A 15,413-nucleotide genomic window follows, 5' to 3' on the forward strand; every position below is an offset into this window, starting at 1 on the left:
TCAGGATTTATAAAATTGTACCAGCATCATCAGAACCAGTTGTGACTTTTTCATGTGTCAGTCAAATCATCTGCATGAAATGGTTGGATGGAAACCTAATTATGCACATGGTTATGGGCTTATAAAAAAAGAAGACACCTGTACCATGTCAGATATAGAGTTGCAATGTATTCAGTTTTGAGTTTGCATCCCAATATTACACGTTACATACATCACAGAAAACTGAAATATAACACAACCATTTGATAAAAAAACACTGGATTTTCAGCTGTTTTTTTTAAATAATGGTTATTAATTATGAAATTGTAAATAATATTAATAACATTCCACCCATGAGGCCACTAGAGGGAGATTTGGCCATTTGATGTATTTATTTATTTCACCTTTATTTCAGGAAAGGGATACGTGAAAGGATAAAACAAAAACCCGCAGACACTCGGACTTCTGTGGAATGAGTTTGAGACCCCTGCCCATGACTGTATTTGTTAGTGACAGAGACATTGTTGAATGTGTTCATTTTCTGTCTTATGGCAATACATTACAAATCTCTAAAGGCCTTATTTTGAGTCCTAGCCTTACCCTAATACAGAGACCTGAAACTCATGCTTTAAAGGCCACATCAGGCCTGCATGTAGGGTTGCAACATTCCAGTAACACACACACACAGACAGCAATAGTTAGAAAGCAAATGAGAAGGATGTGGTGATATCTGACACCATTGGGTTAGTACAGTGTATTTCAGGTGCATTTGTCAGAATATTCATGTGGCTGGAGTAGGGATCGAGATAGAGAGAGGGAGAAATTGAGAGAGAAAGAGAGAGGCTGGCAGGAGCAGCAGCAGCAGCACAGCACTGGACGAAGGTAGAGTGAGGGAGAGGGACCCTCTGGACTTGGTCGTTCGTTCAGTGCAGCTCTAAGAGGAAAGCGATCAGGAGAGAGAGAGAGAGAGAGAGAGAGAGAGAGAGAGAGAGAGAGAGAGAGAGAGAGAGAGCGAGAGAGAGAGAGAGCAGGCAGGAGCGTAGAGGTAGAGCCAGCAGCTGAGCTGATCACGAGGTGTCAGTCTTATTCTTTCCATCCATCTCCTCTATTCCTTCACTCACTTCTTCTTCTTCTGAGTGCACCAGACCTTTTACCAGAGCTGTGCGATAAGCGGGAATCCCACGTTTTGAAAAAAGAACTCCAGACAGATAGATAGACAGACAAAAGAAGAATGTAAATGAATGGAACGACAGTGACAGAGAAAAATAAGTTAACTTCTGAAGACTCATCCAGTACTGGAGGGGCTGTGGTGTGCAACACCAGGTAGGAATTGTCTTTATTTGTCGTAGATGTATCTGGTGAAATGTAAACAAGCAACAAAAAGCAATTTTTCATTGATGCTCGACCAGTGAAAATAACAAAACTGTTCCTTAAACTCAACAATTTTAGAATTGTATGCTAACATTGACATACATCAAATGCAACAATAGCATATTTCGAACTGTATGGAACAAAAAAAGCTACCATATACAATTGAGATTTTTTCATTTATTAGCTGTGTATTACCTATTAAGGTGGGAAGCTCTATCAAACACATGGTAGTATCAATGTACAATATTAGCTGTATACTGTATTTGTGAATACTTTATTCTCTGTGTGGAGTGATGTTGATGGTGGTGTTGTTGTCAATGTGATTGATTGTATCACATGTAATGAGAGCGGGAGAGAAAAGAGAGATTTTAAAAGAATGGTGCTGTAGATGGATTGAGGGAGATAGAATACTGTTGGTTTTTTAATGAGATCCTGTCTACTTGGAGAAAATAATAGTATGTTGGAGCCAAGAGAGAGAGAGACAGAGAGAAGAGCGACAGACAGACAGACAGACAGACAGACAGACAGACAGACAGACAGACAGACAGACAGACAGACAGACAGACAGACAGACAGACAGACAGACAGACAGACAGACACACAGACACACAGACACACAGACACACAGACAGACATAGAAATACAGAGAAGGATAAAGAAAGACAGAGAGAGTGAGGGATAGAAGGGATGTTGGGGATAGAGGGAGACAGAGAGAGAAAAGAGGTGTTGGGGATAGAGGGATAGAAGAGAGAGAGAGTGAGAGGTAGCCAGAGAAAAAGAAGAGGGAGAGTGGGACTGAGCTGCAGTGCTGGGGCTTGCTGGCAGCTAACTCTGTAACCAAGGCAGCTGACATGAAGGAAAGCCAACTGTGGACACTGGGATTTTTATTTTTCACCCTCTCCGAAACACGACCGCTCTTTTCTCTGCCAAGCCCCCTGCCATCCCCCCTCATCTCCCCTGGATAAAGGTTTCATTATAGGGCGCTATGACCGAATGAATTAAGCAGCTACATGTACGCTCTCATGGCCTCTCTTTTTATGTCTCTCTCACGTCTTCAATTTTTATTTTTAACTCTTGCTCATTTCCTCTGTCCCACACAATCCCTTTCTTTATACATTGTTTTTGCTTTTATTTAACTAGGCAAGTCAGTTAAGAACAAATTCTTATTTTCAATGACGGCCTACCCCAACCAAACCCTAACCCAGACGACACCGGGCCAATTGTGCGCCGCCCTATGGGACTCCCAATCATGGCCGGTTGTGATAGAGCCTGGAATCAAACCAGGTTCTGTAGTGATGCTTCTAGCACTGAGATGCAGTGCCTTAGACCGCTGCGCCACTCGGGAGCTCAGAGTCAAAGGACACTCCTATCAGTCTTTTTCAGGAAACAGTTTTTAACCATCAATTAACACCAGCTACACACATGAAAAATACTACAGTTTACTATGTAATACTACAGTACAGTACTTACTATAGAATGCTGTAGTACACTGTATTATCCCTTGATCATGTGTAGTACTTACTATACAATTTGTGTAGTATACTGTAGAATACTATAGTAAATAGCACAATATTCTACAGACCACAAAACACTACAGTAATTACTATAGTATATACTACAGTATTTCATTTGCATATACCCTGCCCTTTCTGCTCCCCATAGCCCAATTTGTGCCACCCGTAAGTGAGAAACCTACATGTAACCAGTGGTGGAAAATGTACTCAATTGTCACACTTGAGTAAAAGTAAAAATACCTTAATAGTAAATTCCTACATGTCTAAAAGTATCTGGTTTGAAATGTGCTTAAGTACAATGGTGGAAAAGTGACCAATTGTCATACTTGAGTGAAATTAAATAGTATACATCAAATTCTCTATATTGAGAAAACCCGATGGCCAGATTTTCTTGTTTTTTTAATTTACGGACAGACATGGGCCCACTCCAACACTCAGAAATAATTTACAAATATTTGTATTTGTGTTTAGTGAGTCCGCCAGATCAAAGGCAGTAGGTATGACAGCGCATTATATTGACAGGTGTATGAATAGGACCATATTGCTGTCCTATCAGAGCATTTGGAATGTAATGAGTACTTTTGGGTGTCAGGGAAAATGTAATGGAGTAAAAAGTACATATTTTATTTAGGAATGCAGTGGAGTAAAATTAACTTGTCAAAAAGTAAAAACTAAAAAAGTAGTTCTTCAAGGTATTCTTACTTAAGTACTTTATACCACAGCATGCAACTGCCAAAATAAAGGAAACACTTGAGTAAATGAAGGATACAAATGATATAAAGCAGGTGCTTCCTCACAGGTGTGGTTTCTGAGTTAATTAAATAATTAACATCCCTCGTGCTTAGCGTCATATATAAAAATGCCCTGTTGCCCATTATTTTGGCTACCATGGTTAGAAGAAAAGATCTCAGAGACTTTGAAAGAAGGGTCTGAGACAATGTTTTCCATCACCGTTGTTAACAAAACACCAAATGATGGAATTTCACATGGAAGAATGGCATCGCATCCCTCCAAATAGAACTCCAGACACGTGTACAATGTTAGAAAAAAGGGTTCCAAAGGGGTTCTTTGGCTGTCCCCATAGGAGAACTCTCTTGGGTTCCAAGTAGAACCCTGTTTGGTTCCAGGTAGAACCCTCTGTGAAAAGGGTTCTGCCTGGAACCCAAAAGGGTTCTCTAAAGGGTTCTCCTATGAGGACAGCCGAATAACCCCTTTAGGTTCTAGATAGCACCTTTTTTTTAAGAGTGTAGAATCTATGCCAAGGTGCATTGAAGCTGTTCTTGCGACTCGTGGTGGCACAACGCCCCAAGACACTTGGTGGTATTTCCTTTATTTTGGCAGTTATATGTACATGCCAAGTGTAGACCATATATTGTTTTTGCTCTTTGAGTATTTTTTTCCCCAGTAGTTTTCCTCAAGGAGAAAACCCCACTGCTATGTCAATGATAATAAAACAAAAACACTATAGTAAATAGCACATTAATATCCGCAAAAACACTACAGTAAATACTACAGTACCCTACAGTACGCAAAAACACTACACTAATTATACTACCATTTTTTTGTACAGTATGTATACTGTAGTAAACTGTAAATATGACATAATACTACAGTCATATCCATAACACTAAAGTAAATACTAACGACAGTCCACAAAAACACTGCAGTGAATGCAACAGTAAAGTCAGCAAAAACACTACAGTGAATTCTATTGTATTCATACCATAGTTTACTATAGTATTTCCTTATGTGGGTATGGAGAGAGTTTTAACGTGAAAGCTGTGAGTGATTCAGTTTTTCCAGAGGTCAAAAGTGAGGTAGAGAAACAGCAACACAAAGGCAGGTTGATCTGATACAAATGCAAAGACAAACTCTGAGCTACTGAAGACTGTTTCCCCTCCTAGAATGCCCAACAAACTGAATTTTAATCTGTGCATTTTCTGATGTAAATCAGACCCACACTTAAACGCCACCTACGTTAACCCTCCTGTTGTGTTCGTTTCATGTTAATTAATTCTGTGTTCCCGGTCCAAAATGATCGCCCCATTGTAGCTGATTGTAAATCCATAATAATACATATAATATCACCTAATGTTGTTGTTAGATCGTTTCATCAGCTTAAGTTCTTGTGAACATTACACGTTTTGAACTTCTATTTGCTATTCATGGCCTGTAGGCCTCATTGACCTGAGCTCATACAACTCGTTTTTTAAGTAAAAAAAGCACAATATATGGATTATTTGGACTATAACAAATACTCAGATGAAACATACTGTGCTTTTTATCACAGACTACTTTGCGTCTAATTTTAACAAGGACTCTCTCCTCCTCACCAGTGTCATGATCAAGAGCCTCACATGCAGTATATCTTTTGGTCATTGTGCTGCCACAGAATGAGTTGAGCAAGGCCTCAAAAAATCTTTATATACTAGAGCTGCGAGAAAAGTGTGAGAATGACAACAGGTGTGGTTCCCGTGGGGGAAAGATTCTATTGTGGAAAGGTTCCCGTGGGGAAGCCAAGAAGGGGAGTGAGGTGTATGTGTTCAAACACACATGCATGTGGGGGTCTGGGAGAGGAAGTGTGTCCATCTGATGAATGGGCATGTGCCTGAACTTAGTTTTATACACTAATTGCAGTCTCACCCATTCATTTCTAATGAAAGGTCACTATTGACCGGGAAAACCACAGGTGTACAAAAGTTAAATAAAACACCCAAAATCTTATGAAAATCATCTAAATGTATTTTGTGTGTTCAGATGCCCTGTGTGGAGAAAGTCATGGAACCTTATGACAATCAGATTAAATTAACTACATTTTTCAGAGAGAAAACTTAAATTGGTCCAATTCGACCGGAACACAGCAGGAGGGTTAATTTATAAGGTGAGAAATCAAAGAGAATAGAAACGTGCAATAACAGAAAAATTAGGAGGAAAATAGTTGTACAGTACAGTGCATCTATGATAAATAACCATCAAGAGAGGGGAGTAGGAAGGAAGGCAGTGGAGAAGAGGAGGGCGGAGGCAGTTGGAGGAGAGGACGGGGAAGACAGTGAAAGAGAGGGGGTTTTGGTGAAGAGGATAGGAAAGGCATTGTGGGCCGAGGAGGAAACACTGAGAACTAAAAAGTGTTGAGTTTCTCTGCATGTTGTCCATCATCATCTCTCCATCATCTCTTCATGTTGCTGACCAATGGCTTTATCCTCTCAGGTACAGTTAAAAGGCTAATAAAAACTGCTCTGCATCGTGTCTGCAGAGTTCTGACGTATTTTGATTGTGTGGAAATCAATAGCGCTGTAAATTCTTAATTGAATGAATGCAGGAGTCCTGCGCCTAGTGTTTTATGGGGTACCAGACATACAGCTCCTTTGAAAGCGTGGCATGCTGAAAGATCTCTGTTGGCATATTTTTTTTCTTGTGTGTTTGTGTGTGTGTGCTTGCTTGTGTGGTTGCATTGCATGCGTGTGTGTGTGTGTGTGTGTGTGTGTGTGTGTGTGTGTGTGTGTGTGTGTGTGTGTGTGTGTGTGTGTGTGTGTGTGTGTGTGTGTGTGTGTGTGTGTGTGTGTAAGATTTCTGTTGGCATTGTTTTGGGCTGGTGGAAAAGCTCTCAGTTAATCACTCAAAGGGTGATAGTGTACACATGCTGTGTTCTACATTGTCAACAGCTGGTTTTTGGTACAATACAATATCAATACAACAGTGAAGAGTAACTTCACCACGTTATTTGACATATTGATATGAGAGTCTTTCATCATCAGAATGCCCAGTGCCCTAAATTCGTGTTTCACACACTGTAAAAAATGTCCTGTAGTTTTTACAGTAAATTACTGGCAACACAGTGGCCAGTAAATTACTGTAGATTTACAGGGCCTTTGCGTAAACACAAAACCTGAATACAGCAACATACTGTATTTCTAGAATGTACAGTGCATTACTGGAAGCACAGTGGTTAGTAAACTGTTGCAGATTTACAATGCACACAGCTAGTGTCAACAATAAGTAGTATTTATGTTACATGTATTTGATATATGTCTTTCAATAGTTTCAATAACTTTGTGTAATTTGTACTTCACTGGCCTGAAGTACAATTCATGTATTTAGTTACCATTAATAAGTATACATGTATTTTCTAATAGAAAAGTAAACCTGTAAGTAGCCCACTTAACTACAACAACCTTACCGGTAAAGGTAAAATAATCTTTTGAATTGCTATGACTGTGGTGTGTTTAAAGGTTATGAACAGATAAAATAAAATGTTTCATTCAATTTGATATTTGGATGAAACCAGATCAAAGTATGATGATTTACATTGAAAAAGTGTGATAATAAAGTTACTGGTCCCTCGCCCATGTCAGACAATTGGATTCAGGTGGCGGGATTATTAAGGGGATAGGGTAATATCACCCTAATGCTCATTTTAATACACCAACGGTAACATGATATTTTCTTCCCTAATTTAAATAAGTACTGCCTTGTAACCAACATTGGATAAGGCATGTTCACAGAGGGGCGTGGTTTATATTGCTATATATCTACTCTACTGGTGCCAATACTTGACTGTAGGGTGTCAGCAAATATAATTAAAAGTTTACACAATTCATCTATGGCAAATATACTTGTATGTTTCTCCTTTCATCTAGCTAGGGTTGTTCAAAACGCAGTGGTCAAGTCAACACATCCGTCAGAGCTGTTGTGAATCGCGTCACAAGAGACATGCCAAATGGGAGATTTCTGAGAGAATGTACATCATTAGCTAGGTTTCCAATTTGCGACAGATTTTCATGCAAATATTCTAAAATCTGCATAAAATAATAAAAACATTTGACCCACCAGAGATGTGCTTCCATCAAACTGACTTTTCGTGGATAAAAGGCTGTGCGTGATGACATACTGCATTTAAAAATAACTTTTGCCGTTTAATTCCCATGTAACAACTGATAAATACAAGTTAACCCTTGTGTTGTCTTAAGGGTAAAAAAATGACACCCCACCATGTTTAACAGCAGAGAAAAAACCCTAAATTATATTTTTTCAACTTGAAATTTGATGACTTTTCCTGGAGTGACCCCACATTAGAAAAAGTGAAACATTCCCTTTGTTCATATTTTCATGAAACCTGTACACCACCAGGGTACAAAGATTGTCTTAGGGTCATTTTTGACCCGGCAGTTACAAAAACCACAAAGACACACACACTCACAATGAGAAATTTAGATTGTGTGCTACTGAATGAACTCAGACAAAACTAAAACGTTATTGTGCATGTGCAGCATCTCCCCTCCACGACCCCACATGTGACTCAAGTTCACAGACAAAATAAAAACAATTTCAGACAAAATAAACAACATTTCTGACAAAATAAACATTTCTTGAAAGCATTGTTTACTCATGGGGAATGCAGTCAGAGGCTATAAAGGTGCTGCAGATGACAGTCCCCCCAGTTCTCTCTTTGCTGAAGCCATGAGTGCACGTTTCAGTGCCCAACAGGTCGTAGATCAGATTTTTTCAGATGTCCAGGAGGAACAAGAGAACAATGATTTAGAACAGGAGGAGGAGGTATCAGAAGAAGAAGACGGGGAAGAATACAACCCAGAGCACAATGCATCATCTTCAGATGAATAAGAAATCTCCCAAGCTGAAAGAGAGATGTTTTTGTCAAAGAACAGCAAAATAACATGGTCTTTGTCACCATATGACAACCAAGGCAGCACAAAATGTCATCAGAATGACCCCAGGGCCCACAAGACATGCAGTTGCCCATGCCCAGGACATCGCCTCAACATTACATGTTCATCACACCAGCCATCGAACAAATCATCCTGGAGATGACAAATTTGAATTGTTTCTGGAGACAACTGGAAAAGGATGTATGAGATTGACCTGCGTGCCTACATAGGGCTGCTAATCTTAGCGGGTGTGTATAAGTCACAGCAGAACCATTCCTCTTTCAAATACATTTTACTTATCTTTCACTGTGATGCTACTTAATGGAGATACTATGACTTATCCAGGCTTCTCTCAACCTTATTAATGTATTCTCTAAGGCTTTAGCTATAGGAAGCCATATGTCAATAAACAAAGCTACAATATATGTCAATGTGTCATGCGTCAGAACTATAGCAGGCAGAATCCTCACCTGTCAGCTCACCACTCTGTATCACTCTTATAAGAGGTGTTATTCTGCAATGCCAGCATATGTGCTTGTAGGAAGATGTTTTTAAGATAGATGGTTTGTAATGACATGAATTAAAGCATGCAACACAACACTAACAGAACTCAACAACCTTGGTCCATGGCTTTTAAGGATTTTTTGCTGAAACTTGGTTTCTGATGAATCTACTGCATCTAGATGTTCTCATGCAATACAACAGGAGCACCTGCAAATCATTACATTATGATTTTTGATCACTGTGTGGCTGTGTGTGTGTGTGTATGTCCATGTGTGCAACTAAGAACGCACACATACACACACACACACACACACACACACACACACACACACACACACACACACACACACACACACACACACACACACACACACACACACACACACACACACACACACGACTTCGCACAAATAGTATTCCGAGGGCCCACATCACGCACCAGCAGATTTAGCTTGCTATTTCAATACTCCACTTCTTTCTGCAACTCTGAGACACTGAATTATTTCATCCCCTCTAGGTATTATGAAAGCAATCCTGTTTTCTCTTTCTTTTTTTCCTGTCTAACTCTTAGGCAATGAATCTATTCAAAATGACAGTAGCTTAAAAGTAATAGACAGCAACACTTCTACGAAGACTGAAATTAACTTAAATTGATTCACCCAAGCTTTTTTCTTCTCTCTCATTCCGACTTTCCCTGAGAGAAGGCTCTTGAGGAGGATATTTCAAACATGTGAGGCCACATGCAGAAATCAATTTCCTAATGAAGTTGATTAGAGAGAGATGTGCTGGAGCTGTGGGCTGTCTTTCTGTTAAGAGCTCACATCAGGTCAGACAGGACAGGGCTGGGACGTAAGGCTGCGTGAGTGTGTGCGTCTGGGGCCGAGAGAGTGCTTCGTGGCATACCAAAGCTTATGTTAATTGTTGAATGCCTCAGTTTACAGTTCATTAGTTTTCAATGTGCGCAGGGGAGATGTCATGAAATGACAGCTTTAATCATATGCATCTGTGTGCGTGTGTGTGTGCGTTCGTGCATGCGTGACCACATAATGCAAATGTAATACAATCCAACGGTGACATACTGAAACACTGCACAACACACCTGGGTTCAAATAGCATTTGTTCTATTTCAAATACTTTAAGTGTTTGATTGAGGCTTCCTGCAATGCCAGATGGGCGGGGTTTGCACTTTGGGAATATGCCATTGCTTCCATTGTGCACCATGCAGGCAAGCTCTATCAAACACAGCTAAAGCTATGTGAAAGAAAACAAATATGGCTACTATTTACAGTAAACCAAGGTCTGGAGTGCTGTCTAGCTGTTAAACATCATATTAAACTCTTAGAAAAAAGGGTTCTATAAAGAACCCCAATTAACACTTTTTTCTAAGACTGTACTCTACAGCATTCAGTGCTCTAGCTGACTGGACAGTCCTTCTTCAACAGTGGCCTGTTAATACAATACACCTGTACTAGTGTAGTTAGGGCTAGGCGTCCCGTCAGCAGGACACCTGTCGACAACATCCCGTAAAATTGGAGGGGCGCAATTCAAATAAATAATCGTAATATTAAACATTTATGAACATACAAGTATCTTATATTGGTTAAAAGTTTAAATTATTGTTAATCTAACTGCATTGTCTGATTTATAATAGGCTTTACAGCGAAAGCATACCATGCAATTGTTTGCGGACAGCGCCCCACAACAACATATTTTCAACCAGCACAAGCTTCATAAAATCCCAAATAGCGATTAAATAATCCTCTGTTTGCAATCCCAAGGGTCCCAGCTACAACATGTATGGTCGTTTTGTTAGATAAAATCCTTCTTTATATCCCAAAAAGTTGGTTTAGTTGGCGCCATCGATTTCAGTAATCCACTCGTTCAACATGCAGACAAAGGAATCCAAAAAGCTACCACTAAACTTTGTTAAAACAAGTCAAACTACGTTTCTATGTAATCCTCAGGTACCCTAAAATGTAAATGAACTATAATATTTCATACGGAAAGAAGTATTTTCAATAGAAAAGTAAAATTAGTATGTATGGGTCCTCTTCTTTGCGCACCCACAGATTGATTTCCAACAGTGACTCCCGGTACCGAAACTCAAAATTCTTCCTTGTTTTGGAAGAAACAACCCTGAAACCATGAACAAAGACTGTTGACATCTAGTGGAAGCCATAGGAATTGCAATCTGGGAGCTGGAATTGCATAGGACTCATAGCTTTCCATTGAAATTAGCATGGGATCTCAACATTTTTTTTTATTCTGGTTGGTTTTTCTTTGGATTTTCAGCTACGATATCAATTGAGTTATAGTCTAATACATTGTTTTAACATTTATACAAACTTCAAAGTGTTTTCTATCCAGTGATACCAATTATATGCATATCCTGGCTTCTGGGCCGGAGTAACACGCAGTTTACTTTGGGCACATCAGTCAGGCGGAAATTCTGAAAAAAGCACCCTAGCCCTAAGAAACTCTAGCCCTTACCATTCAGCCAATGTATATTTAACTATCTGTCTATTGGGCCCACACGTACATAAACAGCCAATAGACCTTCAGCCGAGGCCAAAGTAATAATCAGGACTGCATGAGGGAGTACGGTTTGCCCTTGGTCCTGTTTGAAAGTGATTACATTTTATTACTCTCCTCCCCACTCATAGAAATAACCCAATATTAAACCGTCTACTACTCTTACCTCATGGTAGTTGGTAGTGGAAAATGAATCACTCTCTCTCTGTGGAGTCGGAGCCCTCAAGTCAACTTTTTTCTGTTGTAGAAATGGAGGGATGAGATGTCATAAATCTGTCACACAGATCCATTAGGTCCCTGTACTCTCTCCTACCTCACAGTATTAAAGGCTTTCTCTCTCTCTCACTCGATCGCTTGCTCGCTCTCTCTCTCATTTTTTCTCTCTCTCTCCTTTGGACTGTCTCCAGCGCTAACATCTTTTAGAGCTGCATGCCGTGCCTTCCACGGGAGTGTGTGTGTGTGCGTGTTTGTGTGCCTACGCACGTACCCGCCCGTACGTGTGCATGTCCCTGTCTGTGCCCCCTAAGTGTATGCGTGTTTAGATTCACAAGATTGCTTCTGAAATTTGACCTCTGGAAAAGTTTCCTGTGAGCAGCCTCCTCTTTGAACTCCAATCCATTATCAGTGAGTATCAGTTTCATCCCAACAGGTGTACTGTGTTAAATGATAGGGGCCTCTGGCAGCCTGCCACAGTCACATGCAGAGGATAAAAGGATGAGCTCTCAGTTGCAGAGCAATGGGGTACCGTTATGGCTCGCTGTAGACAGACACTCGAGCGCACACACACACGCAGGCCACACACACACATGCATGTTTGGGCTCCCGAGTGGCACAGCAGTCTAAGGCACTGCATCTCTGTGCTAGAGGCGTCACTACAGACCCTGGTTCGATTCCAGGCTGTATCACAAACGGCCGGGATTTGGAGTCCCATAGGGTGGTGCTCAATTGGCCCAGCGTCGTCCGGTTTGGCCGGGGTAGGCCGTCATTGTAAATAAAATTTGTTCTTAACTGACTTGCCTAGTTAAATACATGAAAAATGCACACACACGCAACCTACATTGCTGCTATCCACCACATAATCTACAACAGTGGGTGAAGTTGAAAGGTTGTACTGTCATGAAGGAAATCAGAGAGATATTTCCAAACCTTTCTCTACCCAGCCATAATATATTGTAACCCTCCGTATATGAACAAACGCAGACGTAGAAAGAAGTTCAGTATAGGATGTTGTTTTGGGTAAAAGAAACTCTACTAGACAGTTTCTAACTTTCTCCTTTTCTAACCATTTTTCTTTCATATTCTCTTTCTATTTCTGGATTCTTTCATATTCTCCTCTTAATATACCAGTCCATACCACAGTAGACTTATAGTTAGAGGGGAGATTGTAATGACTGACACGGTGGAAAACAAAAAGCTGTTGGATCCCGGCGAGGAGGGAGGAGTGGAGCAGCAGTGCAGGCTTCATGTCAGAACCCATCTCTCCCTTCACCCCATTCTGAATCCCTGGTGGAGCCCCACACCGTTTGATGGGATAGGTTGAGGAAGCATATGCGACTAAGTTCCAAATTGCACACTATTCCCTATAGTGTAGTTTACTACTTTTGTCCAGGACTCATAGGGCTCTGGTTAAAAGTAGAGCACTATGTAGGGAATAGCATGCAATTTGGGACATATCCTGGGCCTATCCTCTAGCTCCCCTCTCTGCTGGGTCTTTTGATCTATCTCTGCCCCCCCTTAAGCCCACTCTCTGAGAAAAAGATCCCCTTCAACACCTACAACCCCCCTACCGCTCCAACCCCACCCATTGAGATCCTATAACCTGCCTAGTGGATCTGACAGATCTGACGGAATCACAAAGTTGAAAGGGCTGGGGGGTGGAGGGATAGAATGAGGGGAGGAAGGGTGGAACCAGCATGGGCTCCGTACATAGCTAGATCTGTCCATGAGAATCCATTATCAGACATAAGACAGGTGGTATCTACAGAGGTGCCCTCTAAAATGAGCCTCCCGACATCCAATAACCAAGGTTTGCTACCCAGGCTATCATGTTCAGGCCTGGCCTGATACCTTTTCGGATGGATTTGATGGTTTAGTGTCCTCCTGTGGGAGTAGGGCTATGTATGTACATGTTTCTCCAGCTTAAACAAACCATACTTTATTCAGCACCTGCTCCATGAACCAGAGGTTGAAAAACACAGCTTTACTCTACTATTGTACGTCATGAACAATACAATCAATAATGCAAAAGCAAACACCTCATGGCATGTCCTCATACATTTGCTCATGGAGTTGATAGTGTAGTGTCATCCTGTTGGAGTAGATGGGGTCATGTCTGAACATGTTTCTAGGTTGAAACACACTTTATACTGACCTTGCTATAGACCATGGAGTTCAAGTGCGCAATTGTTGTTAGTTCTGGCTTTAAATATTTGAACAACAATAACAAAACATAGTCTTTACCACAGAGCAAGGTGAAGAAAATCAAGAAATGGATGCATTATATATATATAAGTGAAGTGTTAAAGTTGCGACAGTTCGTTTCTGGTATCAGAACAAAATAGTCAGCACATAGTACCTTCTGATCTAGCTGTACTTTAATTAATGCAAACACGTGTGTGGTATATGTGTGGTTCGTATATGTACGGTCTCGCTGTTTTACCTCGCAGGGCAAACAGAGAAGAGAACGACACATCCTATTGTTCTCGCTTTTATACTCTGACAGAGATAGTTCCCGCTCAATGCTGGCCTGTCAGAGGGAGGAGGAGCGTGGTTTAAACTTGCTCCTCCTAACGTTGGCGTGCAGGCAGGTCCCAGCGTCGTGACGCACTTCCTGTTGCCGGTTGTAGTTCTTCTTGTCTTCAACAGTTGATTTACCCGTAGTTTATGTACTTAGCATAGCTTCCCCAGTATATTATATAAGTTATGCATACAAATAGCCAGTTCAACCCTAACAGAAGTTACATGAATAATACATAGGACTCAAATTATTTTTGTAAGTTAGGGACCCATCTCTCCCTTCACCCCAGTCTGAATCCCTGGTGGAGCCCCACACCGTTTGATGGGATAAGGGGAGCTGTGGTTAGGGGAAGCTGTTATTAAGTAAAATGGACTTGTTTGCAGAACAAACTATATGCTGTTCGTAGAGACAAATTCTAACCGTGGTCATCAAGTTTATTTTTCACAGTGGTGTAGGGATGGGATCTGAAAAGTATTTAGCACATTACCAATTATCACCTGAGCAGTCATCAGAGCAATGAACAGAGAATACACATTTGTTTTATTTATTTATTATTTCACCTTTATTTAACCAGGTAGGCCAGTTGAGAACAAGTTCTCATTTACAACTGCGACCTGGCCAAGATAAAGCAAAGCAGTGCGACAAAAACAACAACACAGAGTTACACATGGGATAAACAAACGTACAGTCAATAACACAATAGAAAAATCTATATACAGTGTGTGCAAATGGAGTAAGATTAGGGATTACAAATTACAATTGACCTCACCATATTATGTTGTATTATCAAATACAAGAATCGCATACATGTAAGAATTGTATACAAGTACGTTACACAAAATAATTCTGAGCTAAAGAATCTTGTTTTATTTGCTTAGTAGTTTAACCTGTCACTATAATGTTGAAAGCTTTACACATTTGGCATTCTGAACCTATGGCTTTTAATAGCTGAGTGTTTTGAGCGATATAAGTCAATTACTTCTCTAAGGAGTATAGAGCAGCAGCTACCGTAATTTCCGGACTATAAGCCGCAACTTTTTTCCCTCGCTTTGAACCTCGCGGCTTAAACAATGACGCGGCTAATATATGGATTTTTCCTGCTTTCAAATTTTT

At 40.5% G+C, this 15,413-nt stretch overlaps 1 protein-coding gene across 1 annotated transcript in view; it reads left to right on the top strand.

The window, feature by feature from the left end:
• Window positions 1-1,001: 1,001 nt before the first annotated feature.
• Window positions 1,002-15,413, top strand: part of LOC106590058 (cadherin-20) — a 171,361-nt gene continuing 156,949 nt past the window's right edge. The window contains exon 1 of the mRNA XM_014180571.3: window positions 1,002-1,302. The gene's annotated coding sequence lies outside the window, so the exon portion shown is untranslated. The remainder of the gene's footprint in view (window positions 1,303-15,413) is intronic.

The sequence above is a fragment of the Salmo salar genome, chromosome 29 (genome assembly GCF_965601325.2).
Source record: "Salmo salar chromosome 29, fSalSal1, whole genome shotgun sequence".
NCBI lineage: Eukaryota > Metazoa > Chordata > Actinopteri > Salmoniformes > Salmonidae > Salmo > Salmo salar.